This window comes from Podarcis vaucheri, assembly GCF_965113315.1.
Source record: "Podarcis vaucheri genome assembly, chromosome: 1".
Taxonomy (NCBI): Eukaryota; Metazoa; Chordata; class Lepidosauria; order Squamata; family Lacertidae; genus Podarcis; species Podarcis vaucheri.
Window position 1 is genome coordinate 75,527,872 of NC_138759.1, and position 12,047 is coordinate 75,539,918.

Here is a 12,047-nt window from a genome sequence, read left to right on the forward strand (position 1 = left end):
AGGAAAGGGGGGTGGTAGCAATGGGTTGTGGTGCACATTTACACAATTTGTAGTCCCTGATCTCTGATAAGCACTGGCAGGTTCCTGAGCTACAGTTTCTGCTGCGAAGACTCGCTGCAGTGGCTAAGGGTACGGGCAGGGACGCGGACTTATAAAAAATATTGGGGGGGGGGCCGGGAAAGCTCATGAATAATAAATAAGCTCATGAATATGCAAATAAAGTGGCGTCGCCTCCTCGTGAGCGAATAGGGGAGAGCGTGCTGCGCCTATTAATCAGCTCCGAAGGAAATTGGGTGGAGCTTTTGCTCGGGAGGGAGGGCAGGAGGCATGCAGCCCGACCCTCCCTGCGCATTTTGGGCTGGGGGAGGGGCGGCGATGGCACTCTGCTGGAGGGGCGCCGGAGATTATTGGGGGGGCAGAGCCCCCCCAAACGAATTTTTGAGGGGGCTCGGGCCCCCTCAAGCCCCATGGAGTCGGCGCCTATGGGTACGGGCCACCTGCTTTTATTTTTTATTTACTTATTACATTTATATCCCACCTTTTTCTCCAAAAAGCTCCTGCCTACCCAGCCACCCCGGCTGGCAATTAATCCCCACAACAGCCCTATGAGGTAGCATAGCCTGAGATGCAGTAATTGGCCCAAGGTCACCCTGTGAACTTCATGGCCAAGTGGGGATTTGAACCCTGGTTTACTAGACCGGAGTCCACACCTCTAACCACTACCCCAGACTGGCTCTACTGGGAGCCTTTGGTTTCCCTCTCAGGAAGCCTCGTTGTGTAAGCAGCTAGGCACCGATGGGAGTAGGCAACTGACAAGATGAAAACGGAAAGAGCATCTGGTTTGCTCTCAACAATTAAATGGTAATTCACCGAGTTCCGAAAAATGCAACCAAGACTGGCTTTCAGAAATGTTACCTTAAGACATGCAATTTAAAGAAATCACTCTCTGCAAATGCCTTCTCTGAGACTGCTCAGGTAGGCCCATTGATTTCAGAGTGGGCTTGGGAAGTGACCCTGATGCAATTTCCCTTCAATTGCTTAAGTAAGTAGCGTATTAACAAATTACATATACATTTCCAAAAACCTGATGGCTTTTAAAAGTAATTTATGTGTAATGCTAATTCATTTCACTCTGGGGGTCAGAAATGTGGTTTGAGCTGCTGAGTTATGTCTATTACTTCTTGGATAAAAGCAGCCTCCTGAGGTGAGCTTATATTTGTCAAAGTGTGTGCAGAATGTTTATGGAGTGTAATTATAAGCTGCAGCAGAAAACTGAAATCCAGGATGCGAGCACTCAGCAAGCCACCAGCCGTCGTTGTATATTGAATTCTTGACAGTGTAGATCAACAAAATGTCCATGTCCTCCATTAACATCATAGGGGACTGACATCTTTCAGCAGCTGATATTTTGGAAAGCATGAATGGGAGCCGAGGAAGGATTGAGAATATAAAGGCATTGGTGTGGGTGGAGTTGCTTGATGGAAGGATACTAGGTGGCAAAACATTATCAAGAGTTTAGCCATTAAGTGTGGTTAGGAAAAAGGTTTCTCTAGAAACTATCTTGGAAAACATCGTTTGTTTCTTTGTTTGTTTCCATCCCACTTACCAGCCACTCACTGTGAAATAAAATAACAATAGCACTGAGAAATGAAGTAACAATAAAAACACTAGTAAAACAATTTCACATATAAGAACAATTTCAACTCCAATACAGATCAGGATAAAAGTATCCACTTAAAAGAGAACTACAATTCTCAGAGTGGTTTAACAGTCAATCCCTCTTCCAGGAAGACTATTTCAGACATCATGCTTCCTGATCTCCCCAGTCATAGTTTTGAAGATTAGAAATGCGGTTCAGGTTTTTGTGTTCTCATCACCCCGTCCCTCTTCTCAATCTCACCCATTTCCCACCCCTGTTCCATGTGATCCTAGTTTTCCTGAATCTGATATATGGGATTGTCTCTGAACCATGGTTTGAAATTGGCTTGCGAAACATGTTGTTGTTTTCTAATTTGACTGGTGCTAACTCTGATTATTGTGAACTCTGGTTATTATAGCCAGTCATAAAATGAAAGGGGAGATTCATGTGTAAGGAGAGAGCCTAGGAGCCAGCAACAAATTCTCCATCTTCAAACCATGATTTTTATATTAGGAAATAGTGACATTTAAATTAAACCTTTTATAGCCCTGAATAGGTCCAGAATATCTTCAGCTAATTTTAACCATGTCTGTACTGTCTATTTTTATTGCAGTAAACAGTAGAAAAACCACACTTGGTTTTCTTGCTGCTCAGCTGTGTGTTTAAAAACTTAAGCTAGCATGAATACCACTGACAAGAAGGGGATAGGGAACTGCTATTAGAGCTAAATGCCAGAAAATATGTGTGGGGTTTGGTGCATGCTGTTTTTGATCATATGTTCTATGTATAGCAATTCCGTGGGTTATGTTGTTCCGGGAGCATAAAGCATACTTCATATTTCAAAACTGACAAAGATGACTGGTTCTAGGGAAGCCCATTAGTCATGCCTATGAGTGAAGTCCTAAAGGCACTTACTGGAGAGTAACGTCTACTGAACTCAGCAGGACTTGCTTCTGAGTAAGTACATTTGGAATCATGCTGTGCATATAAGCGTGTCTATTTTTCACCTTACCATGATAGGGATAATTTTCTGAGCATTAATCTCCATTTCCTTTTCCCGTGCAGCGTGATGATAGCTTATTGTAAATATATTAGTATATGTTTGTTGCATTTTTGTAAGGTAAAAGCATGGCTTTCTGAGTCAACGTAACTTCTTGGTTCCATCAGTTGTTTCATTCAGAATCTGCATTGTTGGTGCGGCTCACTTGCTCGCATGTGGCATTCTGAACTTACTGCTTGCCCTACAGGCTGAATTCCACCCAAATCTAAACGAAGGAAGGAAAATAATTTGACAGCTTAATTTAGAATAAGGGGAAATTATCAGAGCTGTTAATGCCCGAGCAGGAGCTGAACAAAGATTTGAAGCTAAGTATCTCATTTAATACACACACAGAGTGAAAAATACACAAAAATGTACTGCCCCACATGACTGTGCATCAAAGAAAAGCTTCAGCAATTCCCTTGACACAGAGTGGTTCATTACAAGTTGAGTAAACTGAAAAACTCTTTACCAGGAGTATTTGGTGTACTCTGGGGTGGACCACGAGGATTGGAGTAAATGAACTTCGGATTGTTTTCTTTCAGGGCCTTTGGCCATGATAGGAGGAGGAAGGAAGCTGGGGGTGGAAGGAAAGCCCCAACCAGTCAGTCATTCCGGGATGCCTGTGGACCACATGTGCGGTTTTGTGGCTGACATTCTCTGCAGAGTCTTTTGGTTCAATGCATATGCCAGTTAGGCGATGGCAAGCCCGAGGTCCACTTCACATAGTCACTGTGCTTGCTGTGGATTCCCCTGTGCTTCATTCAGTAAGGTTACCAGATGTCCCCATTTCCCAGTGACAGTCCCCAGATTTACAAATCAGTCCCCTGACAAAATCCCATCATTCTGACTCATTTCAATGAAGTGTCCCCGGATTCACTGAAAAAAACCTGGTAACCTTATCATACAGCAATGATGTGAACAATGGATGCACTGCCTTAAAACACCTATCTGTGCATGGCGGGCAGCCTTGATTGGAGCATGGCCTCCACCTTGTGCACGTCAGTTTGAAAGACCTTGTGCTCATTGCTCACATTTTTAAGTGTTTGCTTTGTAAAATATGAAGCACCCCTGTTTCTGCCCTTTCTCTGTCAACTGTACTGGATGTTTTCATGCATGAAGCTTAAAGGCGACTCATGTTTCAGTCAGTTAGGAATGCAAATGTGAACCCAGCCCTGGCCAGGACAGCCACTTTTCTCTGCAGATACCTATCCTCTAGTTTATGCTCTGTGCTGGCAATAATCAAACATGTGCATAAAGATCAAGAGTTGTTCAAAGTCAGCTGAAGCCTCTCTTATGATACCCACATTCATACCAGTGGAATGAAAGGCTTTACACAGATTACAAGGAGTTGCTGTAGCACATTCAAGGCCAAATATCCTGTGCTTCTTGCCCTTGGGAAATGCTTGGTAGTGTTTGTATCAGCTATATTTCTTCTGCTGTTTGTGCCCATCTTGAAGAGTGAGTGCATACTGTATCCAAAACAGAACACTGAGCATGCCTTATTTCACTCAATATTTACAGTGTCCCTACCTCCTCGCAGTCCTTCCTTATGCTGTGTGCAACTTGTGGGATAGGTTTTAACAGGCAGGAGAGGATATATTCATGGCAATTTATCCCTCCAGGTGCCCACATGTGTGGGTTGAACTGAGTTTCAAAAACATAGCAATCAGGCTGTAAAACCTTGTTTTGAGCAAGTTCAGCTGTGAAGTAAGCTGGCTCCCTTTTCTTACCCCTCTTAATCAAGCAACAAACTGGAAAGTAAGCATAAAATATGATTTAAGTGCATATAATCATGTATTGGTTCACAGCAATGTTAGCCATAAAAACTATGCAGACAAAATACTTTATATACAGTGGTACCACTGGTTGCAAACGGGATCCATTCCGGAGGCCCGTTCGCAACATGAAAAGAAGGCAACCCGCAGCGGCATGTCTGTGCACACGCGGGTTGTGATTCGCCGCTTCTGCACATGCGCATAATATCATTTTGCGCATCTGCGAGCTGCAAAACCCAGAAATAACCCTTTCCAGTACTTCCAGGTCGCCACAGGACGTAACCCGAAAGAGCATAACATGAAGCGGATGTAACATGAGGTATGACTATACTGTAAATATAACCAGCTTCAGGCATGTACCCAAAACTGGAGCAAGTGGAGGAAATGTTTACCCCCATGATTGCTCAAAGGAAGAGAGAGAGAGAAAGAGAGAGAGAGAGAGAGAGAGAGAGAGAGAGAGAAGAACAGGAAGTATTGTATGCTCCTCCCTTTCCAGGAGAGGAGGGGAAATGACATCACATGGAACCCTCTCTACCAGTTGTATTTGTATGGTCTGAGTATTTGCCTATCAGCAGTACAGCTCTGTGGACTTCGCCCCTTCTCTTGCTATCTACATTTGTTAAGTTTGGCTGCTCATCACCCACACAGCCTTCCTCGGGTCCTGCCCATTTTGCCTGCAGGGTGCAACGTGGATTGTTGTAAATTTCACTTTCAACTTATGTCACCAGCCAAGTCAACCTGTTTTGCTCTCTCCCCCCCCCCTTGGTAGCTGTTCGCCCCCTCACACACAAATCCCTATTCCACTTGCATTCGAAAGACATTTCCTTTGCTGGGAACAAACTGTTTTTCAAGGCTTCTTTCTCATCTTCTTGGAATCAAGGGCTCTGAATGGGGGCACCGTGGGAGAACCTCTTGTGGTGAGAGTGAGTCACAATTCAAACAAAACATGCTGCCTTTTTCACGGGTGTGAGCAGTGTTTCCAAATCAGAACTAAACCATCTTCAAGTGTGACAAAGCATGTTGGAGGCATGGGGCCCTGGGTGCCGTCCCCAAGCTTGCCCCATTGATGTTCCCACTCGCAGGGATATATCTGTCTGCATTTTGATAAGTGTGCATCCATGTCCCCTTCAGCTCTCCCCCCCCCACTTCATTCCAAAACAGAGAAGACACTCGCACACATGCTTGGGTCCGGAAAGATCATGCCTTATTGGAAAGGGGCTGGGGGGAGTGGAGGGGGGAGGGAATACAGGCACCCAAAGTTTAGGAGGTGGTGGCTGCTGGTCTTCCAAACAGCAGGCTCCTCTGAATCTCTGGCTACCTGTGTCCACGTGCCCCATATGCATGTGGGGCGACTGCCACCCCAACACAAAAAAATGAGAAAGAGGGAGAGGGAGGGAAGAAGGCAGAGGCACTGCTGCCACCTCCTCCTCTGGGGTCTGTCACATGCTGCCCAGGCGAGTCACAGGATTGGGGGCAGCAGGAAGTGCCACATTGCTGGTGTGAACAGATTGGGGGGTTCTGGGGGGGCGGTAGGAGAAGTAGGAGAGTTTGGAAGGGGCACAGAAAAAAGCCCAGAGAAAAGATGGAGAATGGAGATAATTCAGTGCCCCTGAATGCCATGCTGCTCTCTCTCTCCCCCCCCAACACTCTGACGCAGTGCACCCCACCCCCACCCCCACCCCGAGCTGCTGGTTCAGTATTTACATCATGCGGTTTGCAGATTCCTTGGGCAGGAGGTCGGCTGCAGAGCTTGCGTGGCCACCACAGGCTCTCATCCCTACTGCGTGGGGGGCAAAGGTGTGCGAGGGGCAGTGGCGGGGGCAAGGGGGGAAGCCGGCTCACAATCCCAAGTCTATGCCAAGCCCATCTCCTCCAAAACGCTCCCGGGCGACTCGTCCTCCTCCTGCAAGAGGTCCACCTGCTCAATGGCTTTGAGGACGCTTTTCTTGGAGGTGTCCTGAACCTCTCCCCCCATCAGGAACTCGTCCAGGATGAAGTAGGCCTTCTCGAAGTTGGAGATGATGTCCAGCTCACACACGCTGCCGGAGTATTTGTCCAGCAGCTCCACGTTTCAATGGATGAGCTCCAAAGTGATGAGTTCGTTGTCTTGACCACAGAAATACAAGCTGGCCTACCTTTTATAGACCACCTTGAGGTCCCTCCACTCCAGGAAGCTGGACATCTTGGGCTTCCACTCCAGGACCACCTGCATGAGCTCTCTCACCATCTTCTTCTTGTCCTTGTCTGACGTGGCCAAGTACTGCTTGTGAAGGCGCAGTTTGCCCTGGCGGCTGAAGAGCAGCATGAAGCACATTGTGTCAGGTGCCCGTCCGTGGCGCGCCATTTGACGTGGCCCCTGCAGTCCTCCGGCTTCCCCTTCAGCTGTTGATGCTCAGTGTGACAAAGTTGAGATGGAGCGGGTGGGGATGATGCACGTGTCCCCAAATCTCGCACCTGCGTAGAACTTTTCAGTGCCCACAGGAGCAGCTGGTGGGGTGGGCCATTGAGTGGGCCTCCCGCCTGCTACGTGGCTGCCGTTTACCTGGATGATACAGGAGTGGGGCGACAGTGTGGAATCACAGGTGGGAAAGCCTCACCACCTTTCCCCTCCTGCTGAGCAATAGCTATGCTGCTGTCGGGAGGCTGATACAGGTGCAGAACCCCCCACTGAACACATGACAAATGTATGTGCTGTAGAAAGAAAGGCAATATGGCTCTTGGGCCACATTGCAGCTCTTGTCAGAATCTTTGCATGACCTGGATATCTCCAAGAAACCAAACCCCACCTGCTCCCCACAGGTGCTTTAACCCAATGTTTTTTCTCAGTTCCGATCTTCTGCAGCTAAGAATAAGCATTTCAAAATACTGTAACAAAATTGTTGGATTGGAGCAGCTTGTTCACAGCTTAGTGCCTGCTCTGTCCATATGTAATACCTGCTCTGCCCAAAATGAGTAATTTGAAACAATGTATGTGTTAGTAGCTTCCCTTTGACTTAGGCTAGATGCCCACTCTTACATACCTAATTGCAATTCTTACATTATCTGTGGCATGTTAATATGTTGAGAATAAGAGACCCTTGGGGAAAGGTTTATGGGAAAGTCCGAATTTGGCTGCAAAATTTGTACGCAGTTCAGGTTTTCACGGGGTGCAGGTGGTCTCCAAAAGCAAAAATGATCTGGGTAGGGAATGCTACAACCACCTATAATTTGATTTTACATCTTTGGGTTGCGGCGAGAACAGAAAGTTCAGAATGTGCCTGCTGATATAATCACATCACGGCCAGGAGCTTGCTGTTATGGAAATTTTAATAAGGAAGAATGCAGAGAAATAAATTTGTAACAAGATGGCATTCTTATTTGGGGGAGAAGAAATGAAAATGAACGTGGCTGTGAAAGTACTGCTCTTGATGTGGAAAGGATTTGATTGATCACATGGATTTAAAATGGGATGAAGATGCCATCCAAGTGTGCTGCAGCTGTGAAAAAAAATGACTTCCATGCTAGGAAAGGGATTGAGAATTTAAAAATGTTATAATGTGATTATGCAAATGTATGATGCAGCCCCACTTGGAGTGCTTTGTTCCGCGAGGGTCATCTTGCCTCAAACAGGATGTTGTAGAGCTGGAAAAGATTCAGAAAGCGGCAACTCAAATGGTCAAGGGCTTATACCTTTCCAGTTTTTTGGGGGGTGGGGAATGAGTAAGAGAGGACATGATAGAGGTGTTCAAGATTAGGTGTGATGCGCAGAGAGGAGGTGGAGGGAACTTTCTGTTAGAATTCCTGCTCCATCATTGCAGTTATGGGATTTTTGTCTCTCACATGACGGTGTATGTTTTGACTCCACAAAGTGGGAAGTGGCAGAGACAGGATGTTTATGTTACTGTGTTCTGTGAAGTGGGACTATTGTCCTTTGTTCTTTCTCTTTGCTGTCTGATGCTAGAGAGAGAGGGAGCCATGTTGCAGTGCTCCGTGTGTGTTTATATGTAAACAAAGTAGATTAGCCAAAATGCTGAGTTGCTGAGGTCTGTCACGTGAACTGCGCATCCCTAAGTGTGCCGATGTCTGTTGGCATCGGTCGCTGTGATGTTCAGGCTGAAGAAAGCTTTTGAAGCTCCTGAACGCTTGACCAGGAGGGAGAGAACATGCCAGTCAGGCATGTGTCTCTACCAGGGTCCTACTCAAGCTGAGCTCCTGACACTTTCCCCCTTTGAACATAATACCCAGGGCCACCCAAAGAACCTGAATGTTGGAAGATCGAGAATAGAAAAAGAAAAGTGCTTCTTCACCCAGCCCATATGGAATTTGCTTTCACAAGAGGTAGCAATGGCCACCAACCTGGAGGATGAAGCTGTCAGTTGCTATTAGCCATGATGGCTATGCTATACCTCCACAGTCAGAGTCAACATGCCTCTGGGTACCAGCTGATGGGGAGCACTCAGATCCTACTTGTGGGCTTCCCACAGGCATCTGATTGGCCTCTGTGAGAACTGGACAAGGCTGGACAAGGTAAGCATTCTGCATTCTGATGCAGCAGAGTTCTTTGTATGTTCTTTGCCTATTTTTCTGGATTTTTAGAAAAATAAAACAAAAGAAAAGTGCTAATATGTTATAATGCCATTAGTATCTCGCCAGTCCCCTTTCTCTTTTTGTTCTCTCCATAGTAATAATTATCTTTGAGAGTAGCCAAATAGTAGATTATCATGGAGAGAACAAAAAACAAAAAAGGTGGCAGTTTGGTGAGATGCCACATTATAATTTGGATTGAAATCCTAACACAAAGACTTAATAACCCCCCACCCAATTCTATAATTCCCTTCCCCTACCCCCCCCCTCTCTCTCTCTCTCTCTCCTCCCCCCCCCGTCTGCAACATAATCACAAAATTCAACTATTCAATGGAATGCTATTGTTTTAAAATATGAGATCAACATAAAAACATCATCTCTACGCACTTTGGTCATAAAGAATGAATGTTCACAAAATCTAAGCAGTGAGGTCATAGGGAGGTTTCACAATCCAGATAGCTGTAAATGTAACTGGCTCATTCAAGCAAGGAGAATGCAAATGCTGGAAAAGACACTCTGGGCAAAGAAACCCCATTCTAGTGATATACTGATGTTTCATTTTCAGAATATCTAATTTCAGCCTGGAATATGATTTACACAGGGACTTTGGTTTGTTGGTTTGGTTTTTCCACTTATTTCAGCAGGGCCATGTTTAGTGTAGACATTACAGATACCACTACAGGGCTTGAGATGAAGAGACAAATCCAGATTTTTCTTTTAAATAATAATAATAATAATAATAATTATTATTATTATTATTATTATTATTATTATTATTATTATTATTATTTGTTATTTATACCCTGCCCATCTGGCTGAGTTTCCCCAGCCACTCTGGGCGGCTCCCAATCAAGTGTTCAAAACAATACAGCATTAAATATTAAAAACTTCCCTAAACAGGGCTGCCTTCAGATGTCTTTTAAAAATAGGATAGCTGCTTATTTCCTTGACATCTGATGGGAGGGTGTTCCACAGGGCGGGTGCCACTACCAAGAAGGCCCTCTGTCTGGTTTCCTGTAACCTCACTTCTCACAGTGAGGGAACCCCCAGAAGGCCCTCGGCGCTGGATCTTAGTGTCCAGGCTGAATGATGGTTTAACAACACATGGTGGCCAATCTGAAATATTTGTGGGATCTCAAAATATACATTATTGTTTGGCAGCATGCTGCCCAGCTGCCACTGTATCATAAATAATAACATTAGTATTTATTTCAGGAAGTTTCAAATGTTTGATGTTTTATTATGTTTTTATATGTGTTGGAAGCCACCCATGGTGGCTGGGGCAACCTTAGCCAGATGGGTGGGGCATTATTATTATTATTATTATTATTATTATTATTATTATTATTATGCCCCTCCCCCTGCCATTGACCTCATTGAAAAGCTTTGAACTGCTGACACACAGAAAGTCAACAGTCCGATTTTCAAAAGCGTCCAGGATGTTGCATAAACAGTAAAAATAATGAGATACCATGTGTTACTGTTAGTGCACAGGGTGATTTCCTGTCTTACAGCCCTATGGAAGTTGAGCATTGTTCTTTCCATTTTACAGATGGGTGACTGAGGATTGGATATGAGCACAATAATAGGATACACAACAAATGAGTTGGACTGGGCTGGGATTTGGACTCCAGTCACCCCGTGGCATGTGTAATTCATCCATTTCAGTTATACTTTTCCAAGATTGCACAAGTTTTGTTTTTTAAATCTAGAGTGAGGAACAACTAGGCAAATTTTTCCCATAATAAATTAGCAATAAGCTGTTGTGTCAGCACCAGTTGGGAAGGTGATCTGCGGACAGTGATCCACAGACTCAAGGGCACGGAGTAGGTCAGCACTAATATAATAGAGATAAATGCATAGCTGCTCCCTCTAACCTCTCATTGTCCTTTTCATCTGTCAGGGTCAGGTCCAAATCTATAAAAACAGCAGCTTAACCTCTTTCAATAGGGAGCCTTTTACATTTCCAGGATATCCCTTATGTGCAAAGTGGCTATAACATTCTGAGTGATTTCCCACTTTGGAGCAGCATTCAGAAACTGTTTGTTTATATTGGAGATTCGGTACAAGCAAGGCAGTGGGAACATCCACTGGGTTTCTGGACTGGAGGGCTCATTCATCTGAAATCTGTCATTCTATTTTTCATTTTTTAAAGGTCAAAACAATAGAGAGAGAGAGACTTTTCTTTTAAAATCAGCCTCTAAATGAGCCTACAAAAAGTGCTCATACATCTTAACTATTCAGCCTGCCAACACAAACCAGTATAAGTCATCAATAACTTGAGAGGTAGGGGAAGGAGGCAATGGGGGAAAGATTCAACCTTCTCCCAGTTTACAAAAAAACATACACAATTTCCTGCTCATCCACTTGGAAGCAATCCATACTCTACTCACCACAGATGAGTGACTATCTTTGCAAGCCAGTCACAGGGCCAAGCTAAAGGTGGCTGGTGCCCAAGATAATAATAGCTTCAGGGCATCACACTAGGCCAAGAATTAGGGACCTGAAGCCTGCTGGCAGTTACTGGACTGCAACACCCATCATCTCTGCTGGTTGGTGCTGATAGAGTCCAACTACACCCCTTGATTAGCTGTTGCACGCTTCTTTATTTCCCACCTTTCTTCCATCATGGAACTCATAGAAGCATATAATTGTAGGGTTGGAAGGGACTTCAAGAGTCATCTAGCCCAGCCTCCCGCTTCTTTCTTCTTTGGTGATCACTCGTAGCCAAGTAAGATGGTCTTCCATGAACATGGTCTTAAGGGTGAGTCCATAAGTGACTGTGGAGGCCAATTCTGGATCCATACTTTCACAGTGGGGACATAGGTTTCCGGGTGGGAGTTGTTCATGGTGAGGGCTTGCCAAGTGTGCCTTCCCCTTAGCTCGTTTCTCCTTTTTGCCCTGAGTTTGTGCTCTTCTTTTTTATTATTATTAATAAACCTTTATTTTAATAACAACAACTTAAAACACATATACATCATTCTCTAAAACGGAGACAACAAGCAAAGAAAAATTACATAAAACCGAA

The 12,047-nt window shown here is 44.8% G+C and overlaps 1 protein-coding gene and 1 pseudogene across 3 annotated transcripts in view; one reads left to right on the top strand and one right to left on the bottom strand.

Moving 5' to 3' along the window:
• Positions 1–12,047, top strand: part of OSBPL5 (oxysterol binding protein like 5) — a 147,967-nt gene that overhangs the window by 30,604 nt on the left and 105,316 nt on the right. The window lies entirely within an intron of this gene.
• On the bottom strand, positions 6,106–6,841 carry LOC309517086 (AP-1 complex subunit sigma-1A pseudogene; annotated as a pseudogene). Its single transcript has one exon. The product of its transcript is annotated as an AP-1 complex subunit sigma-1A pseudogene (transcript).